General features: G+C 33.1%; 2 long non-coding RNA genes across 8 annotated transcripts; one reads left to right on the top strand and one right to left on the bottom strand.

Moving 5' to 3' along the window:
* The first annotated feature begins 1,769 nt into the window (after window positions 1–1,769).
* On the top strand, window positions 1,770–9,954 carry LOC134272953 (uncharacterized). 3 transcript variants are annotated; one of them, XR_009993322.1, is made up of 7 exons: window positions 1,770–2,029; window positions 6,776–6,913; window positions 7,160–7,281; window positions 7,980–8,064; window positions 8,316–8,418; window positions 8,766–8,823; window positions 9,088–9,954. It is a non-coding gene; the product is annotated as an uncharacterized LOC134272953 (long non-coding RNA). The 3 variants fall into 3 exon arrangements; XR_009993321.1 differs by having other exon boundaries at window positions 6,776–6,917; window positions 7,157–7,281; XR_009993320.1 differs by having other exon boundaries at window positions 1,772–2,029; window positions 7,157–7,281; window positions 9,088–9,952.
* Window positions 9,955–13,680: 3,726 nt separating this feature from the next.
* On the bottom strand, window positions 13,681–21,977 carry LOC134272952 (uncharacterized). 5 transcript variants are annotated; one of them, XR_009993317.1, is made up of 9 exons: window positions 21,767–21,954; window positions 18,118–18,255; window positions 17,750–17,874; window positions 17,118–17,202; window positions 16,843–16,866; window positions 16,577–16,655; window positions 16,205–16,354; window positions 15,004–15,285; window positions 13,681–14,635 (listed from the first exon to the last, which is right to left on the bottom strand). It is a non-coding gene; the product is annotated as an uncharacterized LOC134272952 (long non-coding RNA). The 5 variants fall into 5 exon arrangements; XR_009993318.1 differs by having other exon boundaries at window positions 16,577–16,866; window positions 18,114–18,255; window positions 21,767–21,977; XR_009993319.1 differs by having other exon boundaries at window positions 16,179–16,354; window positions 16,577–16,866; window positions 21,767–21,974.
* Window positions 21,978–22,029: the final 52 nt, after the last annotated feature.

The raw sequence follows: 22,029 nt of genomic DNA, 5'->3' as shown, positions 1-22,029 counted from the left end.
TGACCATTTGAATGCAAGCGGTAGTTGTTGTCGGATTTGTAATTTTTTCAGTCTTTCATTTGTCCACAGACAACTGGTTTTTAAATAATATTGAATATCATACGCCTCGATGGACGGTATTTTATCTAAACATTCATCCCATTGTATATTTGGGGAATTGGGATGTGGATATGTTACGCCATGCACAGTCCTACGTTTCAGTCGATCTGCAGATTCTTGTGCTAAATCGAATTTTGGCTGTAAATTTTGTTTAAACGCTTCGCAAGCTAAGTCTAATAACTCATGTTTTCTGTAGCCCGATACCCTAATACCACGATCTGTCAAAAATTTCTTTAATTCGGGCAAAGATTTTTGCACAAGAAATGATTCGTTCTCTGCCATTAGTTTAGCTACCGATTTGTTTACAAAAGTTGCCCAAGTTACGCGTCATTTTCGTTACTTCTTTTTTAAAAGAGTTCCACAAATTTGTAGTTCCGATATTCGGTATTAAGTTTGAGTTTTGCCATTTTATCATTATGGATTTTTTTTTAATTAGGATAAAAATCATATATATATATAATCTCAAAAAGGTTTGCTATGATTAATTTGGTCGTAAGTTATTTCCAGTGTATTTTATTCTGTATTTTCAAAATCATTTGGTAGCGGATCCGCTGTGCTAGGGGACATATTCTAATTGTGGTGCAGGACTAAGAGCTTAATTGTCCTGACCCAGGAAACAGTCAGATTATTCGAACTAAATCAGTCTAGTCGAACCGTCAAACGGGGGTTTATGAATGTTGGATATCTGTACCTTCAAACGGGGGTACGGCGCATGCGCAGAAACTCAAAAAGTGCCATTTTCACGGAAAAACGTGTGGTCCACAAAATATGCTCGAGCAAAGTGATGGATTATTTCGTAGCTCTGTATGTACTCAAATTTGATAGATTAAAGATGTTTAAAGAGATTGTATTGCGAAAAAGTATATGTTTATTGTAAAAATCGAGACTTTTTCTCCCCCAAAGATAGCGTATTCTGTGCCTTGACCTCCACGCTTGATACAACTAGATTTTTTATTCATAACTAAATAAAACGGATGAATAAACAAACACTTGCTTGTTTAAAGTTGAACTACATATAATCCCCTTCCCCAGTATTAAAAATCCTGTGTAATTAGCGTGTTATTTATTATTTTTCGACACTTTCTTTGTGCATGTTCGAATTTTCTCTGTCCTGTAAACAAACTTTTGTGCCTCAGAAATGACGTAAATAAAGACAAAAACAATTTTATAATTTTTTTAAAATTGAAAACAAAGGTATAGACAATTCATTTTTGTATGTTTATGATTTAAAAAAAAAATATTTATTTTTTTTAATAAGAAGAGTTATCGTTCTTCTGCTTTCGAGCGTTGCATTTAGGGAAGGAAAACCCTCGTTTGAGGGTATACCCTCGTTTGAGGGTTCGACTAGACTGTAAATTGTTCCCAACGTGTTTAAATGCCTTTGCTACAAAAATATATATTGAGTTGAACAATGCCATAGACGGCAAGGCGATCAACCTGATATATTTCTGTGTGGAGTCACTAACAAACTAATTTTACCGTGCCGTTGAAAAGCCTCATAAGTTAACAGCTGTGAGTTCTTGAGAACCTATGCTCCACCAGGAACCAAAAAAAACCGTGAGTTCTACTTCATATAATTGTTTACCTATGAGGAAACTCACTGGATCATTCAATGCATCCCCATCCCACTGCCTTCTTAGTTCTACTGCGCCCTCCCTTTACGGAGGTATATTTACATATAAAAACAGGGCATGAGACCATGGTCGCATCTAAATCAAAACGAGGCTAGGGCTTTCCGGAATCGCGGTTCTCCCATCTATTTACCCCTAACCATATCCGGTTATAATAGAAGCCTTTCCACGGATTCTTAATCAAGCTTTAGATTTAATTAATGCTTAAATTTAGACGTTAGCTCTACCCTCAAACACAATAACGGTTAGGTAGTAAGGGTTCTACAGGATTATACGAAGATTTTAAATGGAGGAAGCAGGTGAGATAAGAAAAAAAGACCCATACATAGCAGGTCCAGTATAGTTTATTAATTGATGTAATTGTAAAAATATTACGTAGCTTTTTAAAACAAATGAGGAAATGTGATATTGCTATTTCAATGTAACTTTTCAAAATTTCATTTTTAATTTAAAAGAGACAAAAAATCGCAATTAAGAGACTATTGATATTCATACTAGCATACATGCCAACTTTCCCGATTTAGGCAATGAATCATTATTTTTTTTTTCATACCGCCTTCCCGATAATTAGCAAAATGTGTGCATTTCCCGATTTGAAAAAAAATCACCAAAATTTCCGATTTTAAAAGTTTCCCTACCGCTGAATTTTGACAATCGGGATAACAATGTCAGACTTGTTTATTCAATGCACACAGATAAGTTTCATTGTTTATTTAACCAGATGTTAATTAGGCCTAAACACAGGAAATCACTTCACGCTTGAACGCACAAGCATGGTCCACTGGAGCAAGAAGCTTATAGCTTGGGGCAATTAGGGGATAATCTTGTTAGTTTTAAAGGGTATGCAAGGTGAAACACATAGATTAACAAGATAGTTGTTTGTCATTTTATTAAAAATATAAATTAAAGACAATAAAATGCAAATCAAACAATAAAAACGGAATCCAAAGAGATCGTTTTTTGAAAACGAAAGTAGAAAACTAATAAAGCATAGCTGCTGATTTTATCTACCTATAATGAAAAATATTGTACAGTTTGCCAGCTAAAATATTATTAAAAAATTAAGATGAAACAATCAAGTGTATGTCATAGAATTTCATTTTCATATAAAAGTAATATGTTAGGTAGATCTATGTGCACGACTTAAGGAAATACCCACATGGCACCATCAAGCCTGACAAATTTCATGTAAAAAAAAAAAATTCTGTTTTGGATAGGTGGTATAAATTTCTGTAAATTTAATATCTTATTAGAATTTCTAATTAATTGAAATATAAATAAAAAATGTTTCAGAAACAGGACTTTACAGTATCAACACCTCATTTATTTTTAGCCTTTGAAAAAATGATTAAGTTGCACAATTTTCAATTTTTCACTAAATTCTGTCCTGGTAGAAAAAAAGTTGTTTATATATGTAACTAAATACCCCTTCTTTAGGAAGAGAGGCACCAGTATTTTAGCAAAAATATTTCAATTTTGGAAAGAAAAACATTTTTTGTGGTAAATTAATCCTTGAGTTTTATTGATAAGTGATATCAATATTATAAATAAAAAAATCATTTCATAATCATTTAATTTCACGACAAAATGTCGCGAGTTTAAAGCTTTGAAAATTGTCGTCACGCGTTAAATCCCCCATGGGAATTTTCAAAAGTTGGCATGTATGTACTAGGGAGGCTTATAAAAACAATCCAAAGCAGAGATAGTGTATACATTGCTGCGTTAGGACAATTTAGAGCAAAACATGTAATTCCATTGTTTGATTACTGTCTTCTCTCTCATGCGTGCGGTGAGGCATGACTGAGTATGATTACTTCACATTGTGCTGAATGATTACTGACCTATTATCGTGTTAACCGGAACTTAACTTCTTTGACATTTCATTCCAGGAGTAACTGTTCTAACTGTCATACATAGCCCCAAAACTTTCAGAACTTTGATTGCAATTGCGCAGAAAAGGACATTTCTTCAAGAATGATTTTTTCCTGAGTTGTTTTCAGATGAGTTCAAAGTTGAAAAGGATCACTGCATAAAAGGATATTTTCCGCACACCCTAGAAAAATGCTTTTTTATAGCAATAAATTGAGTTGGTAGCTAAATAAAGCTACCTCAGGTAGGTAAATAAAGCTATGTAGGTAAATCAAGCTACGTAGCTAAATCTAGTGATTGTACCAGACCTGCATAGGTGCCTAATAGTTTATTGATTGATGTAATTGTAAAAATATTCCTTTTTAAAACAAATGAGGAAATGTGATATTGCAGTTTGACAATTGTGAACAAACGAACACACTTTGCCACTAGTTTACAACACTTTGCCATCAAACAATTACAAACACACGCTTATTGAACTGCAATATACGAGACGATTTAGGCAATGAATCATTTTTTTTTTTAAATATAGTCTCATAATTACAAGGATGTGTGCAAACAAATTGAGTTATGCACGTAAGTACATTATAAAAATTTCTTTGTACTCTCAATATGTAACATTCTTAAACACATACATGTTTGGTCTCATGTTTACAACACTGTAGCATGAGACCATTGACATATAACAGTCTTAAACATAGATGGTCTCATGTTAACAACACTGTAGCATGAGACCATTGACATATAACAGTCTTAAACATAGATGGTCTCATGTTTACAACACTGTAGCATGAGACCATTGATATATAACAGTATTAAACACAGATGGTCTCATCTCTACAACACTGTAGCATGAGACCATTGACATATTACAGTCACAAACATAGATGGTCTCATGTCTACAACACTGTAGCATGAGACCATTGATATATAACAGTCTTAAACATAGATGGTCTCATGTTTACAACACTGTAGCATGAGACCATTGACATATAACAGTCTTAAACATAGATGGTCTCATGTTTGCAACACTGTAGCATGAGACCATTGACATATAACAGTCTAAAACATAGATGGTCTCGTGTTTGCAACACTGTAGCATGAGACCATTGAAATATAACAATCTTTAACACAGATGGTCTCATCTCTACAACACTGTAGCATGAGACCATTGACATATAACAGTCTTAAACATAGATGGTCTCATGTTTGCAACACTGTGGCATGAGACCATTGACATATATCAGTATTAAACATAGATGGTCTCATGTTTACAACACTGTAGCATGAGACCATTGACATATAACAGTCTTAAACATAGATGGTCTCATGTTTACAACACTGTAGTATGAGACCATTGACATATAACAGTCTTAAACATAGATGGTCTCATGTTTACAACACTGTAGTGTGAGACCAGTGACATATAACAGTCTTAAACATAGATGGTCTCATGTTTACAACACTGTAGCATGAGACCATTGACATATAACAGTCTTAAACATAGATGGTCTCATGTTTACAACACTGTAGCATGAGACCATTGACATATAACAGTCTTTAACATAGATGGTCTCATGTTTACAACACTGTAGCATGAGACCATTGACATATAACAGTCTTAAACATAGATGGTCTCATGTTTGCAACACTGTGGCATGAGACCATTGACATATAACAGTCTTAAACATAGATGGTCTCATGTTTACAACACTGTAGCATGAGACCATTGACATATTACAGTCTTAAACATAGATGGTCTCATGTTTACAACACTGTAGCATGAGACCATTGACATATAACAGTCTTAAACATAGATGGTCTCATGTTTAAAACACTGTAACATGAGACCAATGACATATAACAGTCTTAAACACAGATGGTCTCATGTTTACAACACTGTAGCATGAGACCATTGACATATAACAGTCTTAAACATAGATGGTCTCATGTTTTCAGCACTGTAGCATGAGACCATTGACATATTACAGTCACAAACATAGATGGTCTCATGTTTACAACACTGTAGCATGAGACCATTGACATATAACAGTCTTAAACATAGATGGTCTCATGTTTACAACACTGTAGCATGAGACCATTGACATGTAACAGTCTTAAACACAGATGGTCTTATGTTTACAGTACCGTAGCATAAGACCATTGACATATTACAGTCACATACATAGATGGTCTCATGTTAACAGTACTGTAGCATGAGACCATTTACATAAAACAGTCTTAAACAGGTCATGGTCTCATGTTTACAACATGTAGCATGAGACCATTGACATGTAGCAGTCTTAAACACAGATGGTCTCATGTCTACAACACTGTAGCATGAGACCATTGACATATAACAGTCACAAACATAGATGGTCTCTTGTTTACAACACTGTAGCATGAGACCATTGACATATAACAGTCACAAACATAGATGGTCTCTTGTTTACAACACTGTAGCATGAGACCATTGAGATATTACAGTGACAAACATAGATCGTCTTATGTTTACAACATTTTAGCATGAGACCATTGGCATATAACTGTCACAGACATAGATGGTCTTATGTTTACAATACTGTGGCAGCAGACCATTGACAAACATGTATAACAATCACTAAAAAAGAATTAATGTTATTATTTGAAATGTTGAATTATATAGTAGCATTACAATATTTCCTATGCTTGGTATGGTTACAATTTAAGAAGTCCCCTGAGTTCCCTAATGTGTCTTCCATTATTTTTAAGAACAAAATTTAGATTATGTAATTAAACAATTTAAGATGATAAGAATTAAATGGTACATACTCTATAGAGTTTTCAGCGTACACATTATGTGAATTGACATACTGTCTCTGATTTCAGGGGCCCTTCATATCAAAGATCAGAATTTTATACAATGGATTGTCCTGGAATTGCCATACAGAGATGTTTTGAAAATTACATATCTTTAAGCTGTTTTGTATGGTTAACTTAAAGATCTTACTCAAGGAAATAACCAATCACAATGAATTAAGTTAATTACAGTTCTATATATAGAGAGAGACAACTTCTTTTTATTTTTTAATAAATAACATTTTAAGGCCTACAATATTGATTTTGGACTCATATAAGGGGAATTTCATATATTAAGCAGGCCTTTTCCATTGAACTGTAGGAAATTGTTCTTTAAGGTGTGCATGAAGCAGCTTCGTGAATGGTGTGTAGTCTGTTTGTCAAAATGTGAAGCTCAGGTGTATATCAAGCTGTACAGCGACTATCAGAATTTTGGTGCAAAACAAAGATACAATTTTAATCAGATTGATTTCAAGGTAGGTATGTTTACTGTCAATTTTCATTTTTTAAAAAGCTGCATCAAGTGTGTTTTTTCCGATTCAAATTTTTGTGTAGGTACATGTATTAATCTTTATTTTCTCTTACATTAATTTACTGCAAAGTGTCTGGTTAATAAATTTGATAAAGCTACAGAGAAACATATAGTGAATAATTTTTAAGTGTGAATCATAAAGAGTATAAGGTAACTCTCATTTTGACTATACTTTCTCTGATTTCAGGAGTAGTCTCCCCTATCAAAGATCAGTAATGGTGGATATACAATGCTGGATGCAGTCTGGTCATCAACAGAGAGTTTTGACATCCATTATTCATCTCTTTAACCTTTGCTGTGTTTATCAGACAGGTAAAAAAAAAAACAAGACAAATAATCAAAATAATTTTAATGAGTTTAATAACAAAAAATAAACCATTCTTTAATACATGTATAAGAATTAAAACACAATTATTAACACATACAATTATACATAATGTTCATATTTCCCCCATTTGCCTGATTGAATAGAACCCGACCGTGCGTAATAAAACATAGCAGCAATATTTGTAATATGTACCTAAATCAATTCACAAATTATGTATTGCATACAAATTTCATACTTTTGAATTTAAAACACAGAATCAATGATTTCATATCTACAACCGTTCATTTCCTACGTAAATATTTTGGTACATTTTGTAATATGCAATAGTATGTTTATCTTGGGCAATAAATAAATTACAATTCCCCCTTTCAAAGTCTATATGTTGTGACGCTATATATATATATATATATATATATATATATATATATATATATATATATATATATATATATATAATCAAAGAATTTTTTTTTTAAATATGATAAACAAAGTAAAATTCAAAACAGTTTCATTGAACATGGAAAATTTATTTACAGTATGTGTCTTTAGGATTTTTTATATTTTCAAATGATATCACAAGTTATAGATCTTTGATTTTTTGTTGATATTTATATTTTAATATCCTTTATTTATTTCATTTAAAAGTACATGTAATTTAGTCTATCTTGTTGGCTTTTTTTAGATGATGAACCAGTCTACTTCTTTTACAAGAGGTGCCCCTCCAGATTCACAAAGTTCCAATGTTGAGTTCCCATGACACCTATTCAGTGAGTGCACAATTTAATGTATTCTACTTTTAAACTTTTTATAGTTAAAATACATTTTGGATTTGATTTTCACAGATCTCAGAAGTACAAGTTTGATATTTAATTATCTCAAGATTACTTGGCTCTACAGTCAAATTTAAAGTGTATGCAGTCTTTAAACAAACATTTGTCTTCTTATCTGTCATTTCTAAGTCATTTCTAATTCAAAGTCACAAGGCAACACTGAAGATTTCCACTTATTGCTTTTTCAGTCCACCACAGGAAAAGGAAATAGTTGACAGGACTTTTTGCACTGTAATTGGAAGCAGCTTACGATGGAACCAACAGCAGTAGATAAAGCCAGCTGCCTGAAAGGTAAGTCTACCAAATAGTGTCTGTGCAGAGCCTCTTTGCTTGTTTTTCCCTGATATACTGTATGTGCATAAATTGGCGTATTCAAAATTTAGCGCAATCACTGAGTAGTGAGTGGTTAGTGCAATCATAAATCAGCCTTACACATGTCCATGTTTTATTTTGTATGGATACTTAAATGATTTTTTATTGTATTTATGAATTAGCTCATTGTTGTCCATGCCATATCTGCTGAAATATAAAGCCTGCTTTTTTAAGTAGACATACTGTAACAGTATATGTAAAATATCATACACTATATATTTTCTTGTAAAGTGTTTTTTATTTTTCTATTATTTGTATTTACTCAGATTTTTAATTGGACTGTGCCACTTATGTCAAGAGGCCCAACTTCACAGAAAAAACCTGGTATGAATATTTACTTTTTTACAATCATTCTTAGAAGAACAATAAAAGAATTGTAACATTAATTCTTTCAATGTTAGTATCTGAAAGAATTAAAAAAGAAGAAGACAAAAATAATTAGAGCAATTTATACCATACCCTGCTGCAAGTATTGATACAATTCTTTTGATTCCATTTTTATTGAACTATACCCCCCTTTCATGCTTTTTGTACCTATAAATGGATACATCTGTATGTATATGTATATTTATTATGTTTATATTTCAGGCTGGTTATAAAGGATTGTTATAATTTGATACCACTTCCAGTTTTTCAAGACACAAATGGGCATTTCCTGAACTTTCCAGTAATTTTTCAACAAGGAACTGTACTGTGGCTCACTTTTTATTCAGGAGAACTTTGTTTTCGTGTAATTACATGAGACTTTTGATCTCACAAAAATTGATTCTGTGGTACAATAGCATTCTGTAAAACATAAAGAGCTACAACCACAATTCTTGAAAATTTTGTCTAGTTAAAAAAGAGTTTATTCTTATCTCATGAGAATAAGGTGTCTCAAAACTTAAGCAGTCTATCTAGTGAAGTATGTTACTTCTTATTTTTATCAATACAGTGTGCTATGTCATATGAGATATGTGAGTCTTTAAACTTTCTTGAAGAAGAACATTCATACTGCATATGTAAATGATACAGTAAAACTCGTTTATAACGAAGTCGCTGGGACTTATGAAATTACCTAGCTATATCCGTAATTTGTTATAACCGTATAGGAAATTCATTAAATTCATATAGCTGGGGATCCAAGATGACTTCGTTATAACCGTGAATTGGCAATATCTTTGTTCATACTAAACGAATTTTACTGAAAAGAAAGAATTTCAAAGTCCTTTAATATAAAAAATAAAGCAACAAAAAGAAATTCTCTGTGTTTTTATTCCATCAATATGTTTGAGAATAAATTGTATCCATGATATTTCCTCTCCATTATGTAGCACTTTGATTTTGTTGTTCAAGAATTTAAGTTCAACTTTGACATTTGTTCAAGTAACCTTGACCTTTTGAGTTGTTCAAAATTATGGGAGATGTCACCACAAAGATTAATATGTGATTGGATTTTAAAAATAAACAGGAAATTTCAATAAAATGCAACAACTACATTAACCTCTTATAAATATATATATATAATCAGCAAACTTTTAAATGTTTGAAATTTCATTGAAAATATGTATAGTTAATTTAAAAATCCTATTAATTTTATTATTGCACACAATAATTGAATGGATGCAAACATCAAATTTATTATTTTTCTCATATACTGGTATATTCAAGTGATGAGGGCATTATTGAAGTGATGAGAGCAATAAAGTGAACATTTATGCCATTGATGAGGGCAATAGCCAATTAATCTAATTATTCAAATGATACTTGCATCAAAACATTTCTTGAGTTCCTGAACTCTAAAACGGTGCCGGCAACATTAATTTATAAAGATTGTTCTGATGCAAGCATCAAAGTGATATTCCTCTAGTATGTTCATGGGTTTCGGAAGGAAATTGAAAGTAGGGGGGGGGCTAAACCAACCAAAAAGGGTAAATCCTGATTTTCAATGCCTATATAAGGTTTATTTTTGCGGGGAAAAAAATGCCCCCCACCCCCTGGGTCCGACGCTTATGATGTTTAAGCATGCATTGAATCATAGTGATGATATTTTACAATCATATTGCGCTTACCCTAAAATAATTCATGTAACTACTTATAAGGGATGTAACACCCGTCTGGTATTATTGTGGACATTTTTTCTTTATTGTCACATTTTCGAAGTCGAAGGCAATCTCGGACAGCAAAATAATTTTTTTCCTCTTTTTAAATTTTATTTTTTACAGGTTAAAATATCTTCAACAAGGAAAACAAAATTGCTCAACCAGTAAATCTGTCAGTTTCACATCTTTTCCTGTTAATCTATTTCAATTATTTACTGTCCTGGTGAATTAGACACAATAAAAAATGCTCGGTAAGCACATGTTCACGTATATCCATGCATGGTAGAAAGATCATACCCGTATATGATCTATCGAACATATTATATACTCTAAGAAATGACAATTTTAATACCTCACCCATTTTAGTAATAACTGATACCATTTGAACATCAAAGGTATGGTAAACTGGGACGTAGAAATAAAACACGTCAACCCCCACCCCCTCCCCCAATATAGATTCTTATATACGATTTCTACAACAGGATGGTTGCATGTTACTCACTATACATGTATTATATAAAATTAATTAGGTTAACATTTTTTCTCTCTTTCTCTGTCCATCTCTCTCTCTATCTGACTCTGCAGTTCTCTCTCTTTCTCTGTCTCTCTCTCTCGTCCCCCCCCCTCTCTCAATGTTTTCTTTTTGTAAAAAAAAAAGTTTTTCAAAAAGCAATAAATTATGTAAAAAAAATAATTAGGTTAAAATGGGAGGAAAAGATTAATGATAGTTTAAAGGTGAAGCTCGTGGCTATTTAGAACACGTTTGCTTATAAATAGAAGAGCTCTAGTGATATGTCATTTAAAATTAAATTAAAATCAAATATTTAAACAGATCAAAACCCCCATGACTCTGTATATAAAGCATATCAAACAAAATTTCTGTCACTCGGGGATTATTTTTTCTTTTTTTATGACATCCACTTTCTTGGCCAGCTTATATGCGAAGACATTCTTATTTGCAAAAACCCGCTGTAAAAATGGTGAGAGTGTATATATATATATGTGATTCAGGGCTGGAGACCATAAACTGAGAACAGACTTAAGTAATTTTTTTTATTTTCAATAATTTGTCATTTATAATATACATTATCAAAAAATTGCATGTTGGTACAATATTTCTATTTAAAATTATTTATAAGTTATATTGATTTGAAATTTTGACTTGAGTCTATTCTCATTTTATGGTTTTTGGGCCAGGACTCCGTCCGTCGGTTACGCTTTTGTTCTGCGTGTAATTTTCAAATAAAATTTGGTTTAAACAAATTTAAATTTAGTTAGGGACATGGCATACTACTAAACAGAAAAAATGCCAGACGTTAACAGACTAACAGACAGGTTAGACTTAGAGCTATGGCTAGGGTTAGGGTTAGTCTGCAAGGGATAGGGTTAGCATTAGGGTTAGAGCTAGGGTTAAGGTTAAACTTAGAGCTAGGGTTAGAGTTAGGTTTAATCTGCTAGGGTGAGGGTTAGCATTAGGGTTAGAGCAAGGGTTTGGGTTAGGGTTAGTCTGCAAGGGTTAGGGTTAGTCTGCAAGGGTTAGGGTTAGCATTAGGGTTAGAGCTAGAGCCAGGGTTAGGGTTAGGGTTAGTCTGCAAGGGTTAGGGTTAGCATTAGGGTTAGACTTAGAGCTAGGGTTAGGGTAAGGGTTAGTCTGCAAGGATTAGGGTTAGCATGAGGGTTAAAGGTATGGTTAGGGTTAGACTTAGAGCTAAGGTTAGGGTTGGTCTGCAAGCATTAGGGTTAGCATTAGGGTTACAGCTAGGGTTAGGGTCCATCTCTTATCTGCAACTCCTCTCATACCATTGAAAGAAATTTGATGAAACTTTCACATAATCTTTATTACATATTGCCATTTTGCACCTCCTATTTTACTTTTTGATCCGACACATATTTTGGGTTTCCCATAGCAAAACATGGTTACGGTCATTATATTCAATTGGGAGGCGGTTTCATTTAGTGAGCTCAATTTAAATTTGGGTTTTCCAATAAAAAAACTGTCTTTGTCTTTCTTTCTATAATACTGTGGACCGATCTCTTTACAATTTGAAACTTTATTTCATAGTGCCATCTTGAACCTCCTACTTTACGGTTTGAGCGGACAGATAATTTTGTTCCTTACAGAACAAGATGGGTCTTGCCATTATACTTTATAAGGACGTACCCAATTCGTTAGTGCAACTACTCCTAAACCCTAGAATATTCCATGAAGCCTTTACAGAATCCCTTTTTACTCACATGCATGGGGGTGGGGATAGGGGTATTTATGTATCATTTTGTGAGGTTAGTGCAAGGCTTGCGTAGATCTTCCTTCCAACATCAAACAAAACGCTTTTGATTGTGCCTAACCCTTTTATTCATATTCTCGGATTATCTTCAGTGGAATATAAACTCCTATTTATTTAAGGCCACAAGGTCAAATAATTTTGAAATAAATAAAAATGAAGTTCAAAATGTTAAGATGCTTTGCTTGTCACATATATATCAGACTGTGTACAATGGCTGCCTCTGTCTATTAGATCACTCATAGTTGTCCTTATATTTGTAAAAATTCTCCAAAGTAAAGTTAACTCTGTTAATTGTTGGGATATATACATTTCATATTCAATTTTCCTTCAAGTTAGCTGAAATCTCCATCCTTTGGTTTTGAACTTTAAATTTTTTTGTTTAGTCCATAATGTGTGACAGAAAAGAAAATGAAAGATTGTAGGACCACTGCATTACTAGCCAGGTGCTCTCTGAGAATACAGCATTTCACTTTTGACTATTTAATGATACAGAATAAGGAGAAAGGATTTGAAACTGAAGAGAATAGTTTATTTTGTAATGATCAGAACACATTAATAAACATCTAAATACAATTCAATATTTCATACATCAAGTGTTAAGGAGACTAGAAGAATGTTTCCAATTTTAAACAAGAAATAATTTTGTCATAATTTGAATTTCAAATACATGTAATTTGGTTTAAATAGTAAAACTGGCTCAAAAATTTGATTGTTTCACTAGGGCTAAATTTGTACATGTATATGTTAACCAGAACACTTGTACAGACCTTGAAAATAAGGAAACAAGAAGAACAAATAAGAATAAACTGTGCATACATGTATAAGTTATGAGTTCTTTAATGATAGTGTAACAATAACTGGTCATGTCTAACATTATAATGCAGTATTCAATTTATCAAAGTAATGCAGTATGCCTGCTGCCTTAACAATACATGTTTGAATATATAATAAAATATGCTGAAATCAATTCAATATTTATTGCTCAAGAAAATATTGGAAATATACAAATATGCTCTCATCCAAATTATAGTTCATGTGCATACATTCAAATTATTGCTAACAACAAAAACAATGTGTATAATAAATAATATACATATGAAAAGCTTATAAATCAAGAAAATGACAGCAAAGTTAACAAAGAAAATAATATACTTACAATGCTTGCAAATGATGGCAGCAATAATAGCTTAAAAACAAAATATTTATGTAAAAGAGTTACAAGGGGCCAATGGACCTTAAAGGTCACCCGAGTAGAATACAACCCTGACCATAGAAAATGTTCTAAGAATAAAATAATAGGTGAGCCAAACTGTATGCCAAAATTATTTAAGACTGCTTAAGCGGTTTCAAAGAAGAAGTTGAAAATTTCCATATGATAGTGCACCATTGTCAGAGTGACTTGGGTGACCTTATATTCATAATAATCTACACAGTAACTATTCATCTGCTATTAAAAGTTTTCTTATTTCAATTTGTAATTAACACATGCTTGACAAAAAAAAATTCTAACATAGTTTTCAATACTCTATTATATTTCTCTTCTTACATGAGTGTGAAAATTGTGCTTTTTCTTAAATTGATGAAAACTTTGATAAAGTCTTGTTCTACAAGTAAAATATACAACATGTACAATTCACAAGAAAACATTTGCTGTCATATAGAAAAGTTGATCTTTAATCCATTTCAACCCTACATTTTCTTCTTCATTGCATTGGCTGTTTGGGCAGAGAATGTTGGGTACAAGGACAAATCATAAGGAAGGATACATTGCTGAAATATAAGAAAAGTCAATGTTAAATGATGATCATGAATGAATAAAAAAAAAGTCTGAGTTTATGTGGAAGCTATAAACATGCAAACTTCAAATAGTCATAGCAATTCAATATACATGAATAACATTTTAAGATTTACTATAAAAAATCAGTAAGTTAAGACATCATCCACAAGCAGAAACAGTCTACCTTGATATCAATTGGATAGTGATCATCTTAAGGGGCCTGCGCCTGCTGTTTTTTTTTGTAAGTTTCATTTGGAAGAAATAGACTTGGTTTAGAGGAATATATTTGGAGCTTGACCTTGACTTGACTTGACTAAGACCTTTTTGTGTGAGTTGGAACCATGCATTTTAAGAAACTCACCAAAGTTTCAAGTTTGTGATGGTTCACTGGACTGGAATCAGCATGGGGAGGAAAAACAAGGTCTGGCATGGATCCTTTTTATCTATTGTAAAAATATCACTTTACCAGTCACCAAGAAAAGCTTTACATAGAGGTAAGGAGATCTGGAAGGGGACGAAGAGGTGCACGCCTAAGTGTGGTTATGCCTGTCCGTCACTTGGTTACCAGTGTTACCACAGTGGTATGCATGGTATGCTTCTTGGTGAAAATTGAACCAGCATCAGTTGCCAACATGCAACAGACCTGCAACAAAAGGGAAAAATTATCAACTATGTTAATGAATATATGTAATCAGTGATTACAGAGCTTACCTCAACAAATGTTTGTTTTTAAGTCAGGCAAAATCCTACAGAACACTTATTATCTTGAAATATACATCCCCAAATCACTCATCTGGAAATCAAGATGCAAGCCTGAGTGTGCATCCTAAGATGTATCATCAATGCAAGTTTGGTCTACATAGGGCTTGTGCATCCTAAGATGTATCATCAATGCAAGTTTGGTCTACATAGGGCTTATAATTACTTTTAATAGAATGAATCTACTCCAAAAACTTTAAGCTGTTCACTCTTCTGGAAAATGTAGGTCAGATCCAGCATCTGAAGTTAGCCTCATAGTATGCATTCTTAGATTTATCACACAAGCAAGTTTGATTAACATAGGTCTTATAATTACTGGAAAATAAGATCTGCATCAAAAACTTAAACCTGTTCACTCATCCAGAAAATGTAGGTCAGATCCAGCATCTGAAGCAAGCCTAGTAATATGCATCCTTAGTTGAATCACCCATGCAAGCTTGGGTTGGTATAAGGCTTATATTTACTTGGAAATGAAACTTCACCATCTGGGATACCGACATTGACGCGAAGGGTATATACATAAGCTCCCCCACGTTGAGGTGAGCTAAAAATAGCTCAAAGAAAATAAGGCAGAACATTCAAGTAGTAAAATATGAAAATGTGTGACTTTCTTATACCTCGATCAAAGTATAATGCCATCTTCAATGCCGTTGAAAAAACCCCATTCCAAGCTGCCACCTGGGTGATTTACATCATAAATGAAAAAGGAACCTCGGTCAGAGGAAAAACGTTTTAGTCGTGTTCTGTACAATTAAACTATGCAAGAAAGGTACACACCTAAGAAGAACAGGAAAGGAAGTTACCTGCCAAGGACACAAAGACTGCACTGCAACTATTCCCCAAGAGGCCATAATTTGAGGTAAGAAGAGATGGGGCACAAAATTTATTGGTGATGAATGTCTACTTGTCGCATCCCATTTCACCAGTGATGAAGAAAGCTAGTGTAGATGCATCTGAAAAAACAATAACATGTCATTAAAAACTTTAAAGACTTTCGTCCCTCCTTTGACTTTGAAAAATAAACAGATTCCTAGGTCAAATTTTTACGAGAAGAACCAAAACCATCAGAATGCATGCAGAGAAGATTTGGAATGCTCCTACAGCTTCAAGGCAGGACATAGTACAAAAATTGTAAAAAAAAAAACAAAAAAAAAACCACTACTTGGTAGACTTACCTTTCAGGAAGCTGGCTTTGTCTACTGCTGTTGGTTCCATCCTCATTGCTACCAAGGACAGTGTAAAAAGTCCTGTCAACTACAGTGGAACTTCAGATATCCAGACCCAGATATCCGGATGCTTCAGTATCCGGACGATTTTTCATCTGAACGAAAATTTTAAATGTTATTCTTTCTTGTTTAACTGGTGATTCAGATATCCGGATGCTTCACATATCCGGACAAATTGACTGGGAACCAAAGCGTCCGGATAAATGAGGGTCCACTGTATTTCCTTTTCCTGTGGTGGACTGAAAAAGCAATAAGTGGAAATCTTCAGTGTTGCCTTGTGACTTTGAATTAGAAATGACTTAGAAATGACAGATAAGAAGACAAATGTTTGTTTAAAGACTGCATACACTTTAAATTTGACTGTAGAGCCAAGTAATCTTGAGATAATTAAATATCAAACTTGTACTTCTGAGATCTGTGAAAATCAAATCCAAAATATATTTTAACTATAAAAAGTTTAAAAGTAGAATACATTAAATTGTGCACTCACTGAATAGGTGTCATGGGAACTCAACATTGGAACTTTGTGAATCTGGAGGGGCACCTCTTGTAAAAGAAGTAGACTGGTTCATCATCTAAAAAAAAGCCAACAAGATAGACTAAATTACTTATAAATGAAATAAAAACTATTAAAATATAAATATCAACAAAAAATTAAAGATCTATAAAAAGATATCATTTGTAAGAAAAAAAATCTAAAGACACATACAGTAAATCACCAATAGACCCAAAATAAAAAGAGGAAGTTGTAGGACTTTGAAAGGGGGAACTGTAATTTATTTATTGCTCAAGATAAACATCCTATTGCAATGTACAATAATATTTACGTAGGAAATGAAAGGTTGTACATATGGAATCATTGATTCTGTGTTTTAAATTCAAAAGTATGAAATTTGTATGCAATACATAATTTGTGAATTGCCTTACATGTTATAAATATTGCTATGTTTTCTTATGCACTGACTCTATTCAATCAGGCAAATGGGGGAAATATGAACATTATGTATAATTGTATGTGTTAATAATTGTGTTTTAATTCTTACACATGTATTAAAGAATGGTTTATTTTTTGTTATTAAACTCATTAAAATTATTTTGATTATTTGTCTTGTTTTTTTTTACCTGTCTGATAAACACAGCAAAGGTTAAAGATATGAATTATGGGTGTCAAAACTCTCTGTTGATGACCAGACTGCATCCAGCATTGTATATCCACCATTACTGATCTTTGATAGGGGAGACTACTCCTGAAATCAGAGAAAGTATAGTCAAAATGAGAGTTACCTTATACTCTTTAGGATTCACACATAAAAATTATTCACTATATGTTCCTCTGTAGCTTTATCAAATTTATTAACCAGACACTTTGCAGTAAATTAATGTAAGAGAAAATAAAGATTAATAGATGTACCTACACAAAAATTTGAATTGGAAAAAACACACTTGATGCAGCTTTTTAAAAAAAGTAAATTGACAGTAAACATACCTACCTTGAAATCAATCTGATTAAAATTGTATCTTTGTTTTGCTCCAAAATTCTGATAGTCGCTGTACAGCTTGATATACACCTGAGCTTCACATTTTGACAAACAGACTACACACCATCCACAGAGCAGCTTCATGCACACCTTAAATGACAATGTATCATTAAAATTCTTATCATCTTAAATTGTTTAATTACATAATCTAAATTTTGTTCTTAAAAATAATGAAAGACACATTAGGGAAGTCAGGGGACTTCATAAATTGTAACCATACCAAGCATAGGAAATACTGTAATGCCATTATATTATTTAACATTTCAAATAATAACATTGAATCTTTTTAGTGATTGTTATACATGTATGTCAATGGTCTGCTGCTACAGTATTGTAAACATAAGACCATCTATGTCTGTGACAGTTATATGCTGATTGTCTCATGCTACAGTGTTGTAAACAAGAGACCATCTATGTTTGTGACTGTAATATGTCAATGGTCTCATGCTACAGTGTTGTATACATGAGACCATCTATGTTTGTGACTGTAATATGTCAATGGTCTCATAATACAGTACTGTAAACATGAGACCATCTATGTTTGTGACTGTTATATGTAAAAAGTCTCATGCTACAGTGTTGTAAACATGAGACCATCTGTGTTTAAGACTGTTATAAGTCAATGGTCTCATGCTACAGTGCTGTAAACATGAGACCATCTGTGTTTAAGACTGTTATAAGTCAATGGTCTCATACTACAGTGTTGTAAACATGAGACCATCTGTGTTTAAGACTGTTATATGTCAATGGTCTCATGCTACAGTGTTGTAAACATGAGACCATCTATGTTTAAGACTGTTATAAGTCAATGGTCTCATGCTACAGTGCTGTAAACATGAGACCATCTATGTTTGTGGCTGTAATATGTCAATGGTCTCTTGCTACATGTTGTAAACATGAGACCATCTATGTATTAGACTGTTATATGTCAATGGTCTCATGCTACATTGTTGTATACATGAGACCATCTATGTTTAAGATTGTTATATGCCAATGGTTTCATACTACAGTGTTGTAAACATGAGACCATCTGTTTTTGTGACTGTAATATGTCAATGGTCTCATGCTACAGTGTTAAACATTGTAAACAAGAGACCATCTATGTTTGTGACTGTAATATGTCAATGGTCTCATGCTACAGTGTTGTAGAGATGAGAATATGTGTTTAATACTGTTATACATCAATGGTTTCTTGCTACAGTGTTTTAGACATGAGATTGTCTATGTTTAAGACTATTATAAGTCAATGGTCTCATGCTTCAGTGTTGTAAACAAGAGACCATCTATGTTTGTGACTGTAATATGTCAATGGTCTCTTGCTACAGTTTTGTAAACATGAGACCATCTATGTTTAAGACTGTTATATGTCAATGGTCTCATGCCACAGTGTTGCAAACATGAGACCATCTATGTTTAAGACTGTTATATGAATGGTCTCATGCTACAGTGTTGTATATGTTTGTGACTGTAATATGTCAATGGTCTCATGCCACAGTGTTGTAAACATGAGACCATATATGCTAAAGACTGTTATATGTCAATGGTCTCATGCTACAGTGTTGTAAACATGAGACCATCTATGTTTAAGACTGTTATATGTCAATGGTCTCATGCCACAGTGTTGTAAACATGAGACCATCTATGTTTAAGACTGTTATATGTCAATGGTCTCATGCTACAGTGTTGTAAACATGAGACCATCTATGTTTGTGACTGTAATATGTCAATGGTCTCATGCTACATTGTAAACATGAGACCATCTATGTTTAATACTGTTATATGTCAATGGTCTCATGCCTTAGTGTTGCAAACATGAGTCCATTTATGTTTAAGACTGTTATATGTCAATGGTCTCATGATACAGTGTTGTAGACATGAGACCATCTATGTTTAAGACTGTTATATGTCAATGGTCTCATGCTACAGTGTTGTATACATGAGACCATGCCTGTTTAGACTGTTATACGTCAATGGTCTCATGCTACAGTGTTGTAAACAAGAGACCATCTATGTTTAAGACTGTTATATGTCAATGGTCTCATGCTACAGTGTTGTAGACATGAGACCATCTGTGTTTAAGACTGCTACATGTCAATGGTCTCATGCTACATGTTGTAAACATGAGACCATGCCTGTTTAAGACTGTTTTATGTTGATGGTCTCATGCTTCAGTGTTGTAAACAAAAGACCATCTATGTATGTGACTGTAATATGTCAATGGTTTTTTGCTACAGTGTTGTAAACATGAGACCATCTATGTTTGTGGCTGTAATATGTCAATGGTCTCTTGCTACAGTGTTGTAAACATGAGACCATCTATGTATTAGACTGTTATATGTCAATGGTCTCATGCTACATTGTTGTATACATGAGACCATATATGTTTAAGATTGTTATATGCCAATGGTCTCATGCTACAGTGTTGTAAACATGAGACCATCTGTTTTTGTGACTGTAATATGTCAATGGTCTCATGCTACAGTGTTAAACATTGTAAACAAGAGACCGTCTATGTTTGTGACTGTAATATGTCAATGGTCTCATGCTACAGTGTTGTAGAGATGAGAATATGTGTTTATACTGTTATGTCAATGGTTTCATGCTACAGTGTTGTAACATGAGACCATCTATGATTAAGACTGTTATATGTCAATGATCTCATGCTACAGTGCTGTAAACATGAGACCATCTATGTTTGTGACTGTAATATGTCAATGGTCTCTTGCTACAGTTTTGTAAACATGAGACCATCTATGTTTAAGACTGTTATATGTCAATGGTCTCATGCTACTATGTTGTAAACATGAGACCATCTGTGTTTTAGACATGTTATATGTCAATGGTCTCATGCTACAGTGTTGTATACATGAGACCATCTATATTTAAGACTGTTATATGTCAATGGTCTCATGTTTCAGTGTTGTAAACATGAGACCATCTATGTTTAAGACTATTATTAGTCAATGGTCTCATGCTACAGTGTTGTAAACATAAGACCATCTATGTTTGTGACTGTAATATGTCAATGGTCTCATGCTACAGTGTTGTAAACATGAGACCATCTATGTTTGTGACTGTAATATGTCAATGGTCTCATGCTACAGTGTTGTAAACATGAGACCATCTGTGTTTAAGACTGTTACATGTCAATGGTCTCATGCTACAGTGTTGTTAACAAGAGGCCATCTATGTTTGTGACTGTAATATGTCAATGGTCTCATGCTACAGTGTTGTAAACATGAGACCAAACATGTATGTGTTTAAGAATGTTACATATTGAGAGTACAAAGAAATTTTTATAATGCACTTACGTGCATAACTCAATTTGTTTGCACACATCCTTGTAATTATGAGACTATATTTAAAAAAAATAATGATTCATTGCCTAAATTGTCTCGTATATTGCAGTTCAATAAGCGTGTGTTTGTAATTGTTTGATGGCAAAGTGTTGTAAACTAGTAGCAAAGTGTGTTTTTTTGTTCACAATTGTCAAATTGCAATATCACATTTCCTCATTTGTTTTAAAAAGGAATATTTTTACAATTACATCAATCAATAAACTATTAGGCACCTATGTATGGGTCTTTTTTTCTTATCTCACCTGCTTCCTCCATTTAAAATCTTTGTATAATCCTGTAGAACCCTTACTACCTAACCGTTATTGTGTTTGAGGGTAGAGCTAACGTCTAAATTTAAGCATTAATTAAATCTAAAGCTTGATTAAGAATTGGTGGAAAGGCTTCTATTATAACCGGATATGGTTAGGGGTAAATAGATGGGAGAACCGCGATTCCGGAAAGCCCTAGCCTCGTTTTGATTTAGATGCGACCATGGTCTCATGCCCTGTTTTTGTATGTAAATATA

This window comes from Saccostrea cucullata, unplaced genomic scaffold (genome assembly GCF_032062105.1).
Source record: "Saccostrea cucullata isolate Sc308-1 unplaced genomic scaffold, CSIRO_AGI_Scuc_v1 ctg8269, whole genome shotgun sequence".
Classification (NCBI taxonomy): Eukaryota; Metazoa; Mollusca; class Bivalvia; order Ostreida; family Ostreidae; genus Saccostrea; species Saccostrea cuccullata.
Note: the sequence above shows the minus strand (reverse complement) of the source record. Positions and strands in the feature narration are given on the sequence as shown.